Below are 5000 nucleotides of genomic sequence, written 5' to 3' on the forward strand. Positions count from 1 at the left end.
CCCCCTAAAATCATTTCTCTTATCAAAATTAGGCTGAGGCTGGGAAAGTTAGGAGGTTAGGACGGAGCGCAGGGAAACAGCTGTGTGTGTGTGTGTGTGTGAGTGGCAATCGGGGATCTGCACGACTGTTTCATGAAACGACTCTATTTACACAACATACGCCTCTGGAAGCCCAATAATGACTTCCGCCTGCACTGATAACCCACTGAAAGTGAGTCCGCAAAGTTACTATTGGAACTATTGACGAAAAGAAAGAACATATGGGGCCTATAAATGGCCAACGTTTCATACACACTATCATGGGCCCTGCACTTTCTCCAGGGTAGTATTTGTTTAAAAAGGTCATGGGAAATCTGGTTGACGGCCTTGAAAGTTCAAGGTCTGATTGAACATTTCCAGACACTTCCACCTCAAAGCTATATTTTTCTACCTCTGTAAAACTAATGGTGATTCAACTCAGCCTATGGCAGGCAGGGACTTCATGCCTCAGTGTACACCGTGTCAAAGGGGCTATGTCTCTGTGACATACACTTAAGGACAAGGCATTAAACCAGGAGCCATTTTGGCTCAAAAAAACAAAGCCATGAAAGAGCCAATATTGTGGTCATCAATCATATTCACTTTCCATTTAGACGGAGAGAAACTGCCAACTGCATAATTTTTTGTTTTAAATCTATTCAAGCTGAAGACTGTACAGTAAATCATATGCCATAATGCACTTCACTTTTGGGCTCTTATAAAACTTCAGTTCCAAAACTCTCCAATGATCTTATTCAAATGGTCCCGGAGGATAGGAGGCTGTACAACAGCAAAGCTTTGGCAGCATCAGTACATAATAAATGAAACATTCTATCATTATTATTGTTCATCTGAGTATGGAAATATTCTAAATCGATCAAAAGTTGCTATTCCTGTAAAGGCTTAGATATACGGTGATTGTATAAAGTTAGGTGCTATTCCTGTTGAGGCTTAGATATATGTTGATAGTTTACAGTAAGGTGCTATTCCTGTTGAGGCTTAGATATATGTTGATAGTTTACAGTAAGGTGCTATTCCTGTTGAGGCTTAGATATATGTTGATAGTATACAGTAAGGTCTGCAGATGTCTGCGCCTCTTGTCTCTACTCCAGACCTCTCTGAGCCAGTGGAGGTGTTTTGTATTCCACACTGCAGGGGATCATCACACTGCCACTTAGTTTATTCTCCAATCTCATGAAATGGAAATGTTTGAGACAGCAGAGTGAGACTAGAAAGACCCAATCATCTCCCCGATTTCTGCTTTTTGTAGATTTTGTCCATCTTACTTACAAATGAGTCTCTTTGTAATCCATGCCAGCAATAATACAGAGCAGTCTGCGTGTAAGATTGGCTGCCATGGGGTATGTGTGGTACTGCTTCATCTGAACAGCCCTTCCAGACCAAAGTAGTCACTGCAACCAGACAGACAGACAGACAGACAGACAGACAGACAGACAGACAGACAGACAGACAGAGAGATAGACAGACACACACACAGACTTTTCATTTCTCTTTTCTCAAGGCATGCCAAAGTGTGTGCTTTGGTAGCTGGTTTGAGAGAGAAAGTGCAGACACTTTGGGTGGGTGGGTGTGTGTGTGCGTAAGTGAGAGTGTGTGTGTGTCTGTTAGGACACACTCCCCTCCACTGCATCTCATTGCTATGAGTAGTGTTGAGCAGTGACTGCTGTGTGAGAACATCCCTAGTGACATGGACAGCCAGCTTCTGACCAGCTCAGCAGCACAGAATAAAGAAAATGGCTGCAGACACATCTTCCCATTCACTCTTAGTGAATTCAGTGTCTTGCTCAAGGACACCTCGACACTTGATGAGGAGGAGTCGGGATCGAACTAGCAACCTTCAGATTACTAACTTACTCCTCTTTAAGCAGCTTGCACACTGCCCGACTTTTTGTGAATGATTTGTGGAGTGAGTTTGATGGATTTGTGCTTTTATTAGTCCAAGAAATGTAGAATAATACACTCTAAATCCAGTGATAGAAAATGCAATCAGAATCAGAATAACAGCTGTACTTGTCCATGTTTTAATGAAAATGCTGTCTAAACAATCACATTCCATGGTAAAAAATGTTGAACCTTTGGATTTAACAAGCAGCTGAACTCCATTTAGCAACAGTGATCTGAAACAGTCTTTTTCAGTTGGGTGGATATTTTGACTATTTCTCCTTAAAATTAATTCAATTGATATATCTTGGAAAATTTTGAAATGCTCTCTGTGCGTTGTGTGTTGAGGTTATGACGAATGTCGGCATTCCACAATGCATATATTCTTTGCTTTGAGCCTCTACTTCAGCACTTCACACTGGCCAGACATTCACTTGTCAAATTCATTGATTTCTCAATGATGTCAAGGCATCCAGGCCCTGAGGCCTTAAAGACGCCCCAAACCAGAATGCCCCCTCCACTAAGCTTCAAAGGAGGGAGGATGTACCATCGCTCTACTGGGACAATGTGCTTTGGACATACAGGATCAAAGTTGAATGTTTTGGCAGGAGCACAGAGAGGCATGTCTAGGGGAAAAACACTCCAAACCCACCACCAGAGCCTAACCCATAACCCCTAAGGAGAACATGGACACGATTACCCAGGGATAATACTACAACAAAATGGCTTCAGCACAATGAAACCCTACGGGACCTCGTCATTTACACAAAACATCCCAGGACTGTTTCCCATGAAGGGATGTTCTACATTTCCTCCAATCCATTACACAAGTACACTATGTCTGTTATTTTGATTAAGAAGAGGATAGTACTGTGTTATGATGAATACAAAACAGACAGATAACTTGATAGAGTTCACATTTTTCCCTTAAGCTACAATCACAAAGAAGCATTTGTTAGACCCTTTCCTCAAACAACTTGACATCTAAGTTCTTCAGCTTCTCAAATACAGAAGAGGAATGAAGCAATTTCTAAAGGTCCACATAATACATGAATGATATTATTTTCAATCAGCATAAATAATAAAAGTGAGATATTGGATGTCAAAGCACTCTGTGGATTGTGGATTGTTATATGATGTTGTATTGAGAAGTCTACTAGCGTAGCTATTTCAGTTATCGGACAGTGTCTAACATCAGCCATTCTGTTAAACGATCAAAATGCTAAATTCAATAATGGATTAACAATCTATAACTTCAGTTTAATAATGGATTAACGTTACAACGCAAACGTTTGCCGATAACACACGCCGTCAGATAATTAACACTGTTACAATTTATGGTCATAGACTAAAAAGTCTACTATATGGTTTTGGACTGAGAAGTCTACTACATGGTTTTGGACTGAGAAGTTTACTCTTCAGGAGAGCCCGTGCCTCTGACCAGGCCAGTGCTGTTTGGACTGGCACCCCTGACCAACAGCACTGAGGGCGAGAGCGGACACACGCGTCCAACCGGCCGGCCGTGTGCGTGTGCAGTCGAGCGCAGGGAGGCGGCCCTCACACAGCTGCTGTGCCAACTGGGCACTCTAGACAGAGAGACAGCCCTGTGTGTGTCCTTGCCTTAGCCTGAGCCTCTGACCCCATACCCTGCCCCCTACACACACACACCCTGTGTTTACGTGTGTGTATGTACGTGTGTATTGTACCCATATTGGACTACGCACAAAAACACACACTCACTCAAATTCCCATACATACAAGCGCACACACACACATATACAAAATAAAACATGCATAACTATTTGCACACATAGAGTGAACCCTCTGAAGGAAATGTTTATGTATGTAATGAAAATAATCTCACACTTGGAGGGCTGACCTGATCTGGACCTAAGACCACTGCTACAGAATTCCGTTTTATTTAATACTTTGAATAGAAACAGAGGAGAAATATAGGATTTCATGTCCACCACTTAAAATTTCACAATGCATCAATTACTGTACACCCTTAATGGCTTCACTGTTCGCCCTTCTGCTCCTACCTCCTCCACTTCTAAATGTGTGTACATGTGACCCAGCCCTCTCCAGCCTCTCTCTCACCCCCTCCACTTCTACATGTGTGTGCATGTGACCCAGCCCTCTCCAGCCTCTCTCTCACCCCCTCCACTTCTACATGTGTGTGCATGTGACCCAGCCCTCTCTAGCCTCTCTCTTCCTCCATGTCTCTGGCTACTTCACGTTTTCTTCATCTCTGGTTCTCCCTCTCCTAGAGCTCGCTGCTCCCCCTCTCCTGTCTCTTTCCATTTCTCTGATTCTATTCAACTCCAATCTCTCTCTCTCTCTCTCTCTCCCTCCTTTATTCCCTCACTCACCATCTCTTTCTTCAGTCCTCCATCCCTCTCTATCTCTCCCTCTCCCTCTCTCTCTCCTCTCCTCCCTTCCTTCATGCTCTCAATCTCCCCAGCTCACTGCAGCTCATCTGGTTCATCAGAGGGATCAATAGTGCACTGATCATTATTCTGTGCGCAAAGCCCACACATCGGCCGGCCTTATTCCATCACACAGCTACCCCACCTGACACGCGCACACACAAACACACACACACACACATACACACAAACACACACACCAGTACACACTCACATATACACACTTTTTATGTTCACACACACTCGGACACACTCATGCACAACTACAGACAGACACACACACACACACACACACACACACACACACAAACACACACACCAGTACACACTCACATATACACACTTTTTATGTTCACACACACTCGGACACACTCATGCACAACTACAGACAGACACACACACACACACACACACACACACACACACACACAAACACACACACCAGTACACACTCACATATACACACTTTTTATGTTCACACACACTCGGACACACACACACACACACACACTCGGACACACACACACACACACACACACACACACACACTATATACATTAACATGCACAAACACACACACACACACACACACACACACAGATACAGGAATAGACGCACACACACACACACACACACACACACACACACACA

At 43.5% G+C, this 5000-nt stretch overlaps 1 protein-coding gene across 1 annotated transcript in view; it reads right to left on the reverse strand.

Moving 5' to 3' along the window:
* The window catches only part of eipr1 (EARP complex and GARP complex interacting protein 1), a gene marked incomplete at its 3' end in the record, with an annotated part of 33699 nt that overhangs the window by 6518 nt on the left and 22181 nt on the right, over positions 1-5000 (reverse strand). The gene's annotated exons all lie outside the window — the stretch shown is intronic.

This window comes from Sprattus sprattus (genome assembly GCF_963457725.1).
Source record: "Sprattus sprattus genome assembly, chromosome: 13".
Lineage (NCBI taxonomy): Eukaryota > Metazoa > Chordata > Actinopteri > Clupeiformes > Clupeidae > Sprattus > Sprattus sprattus.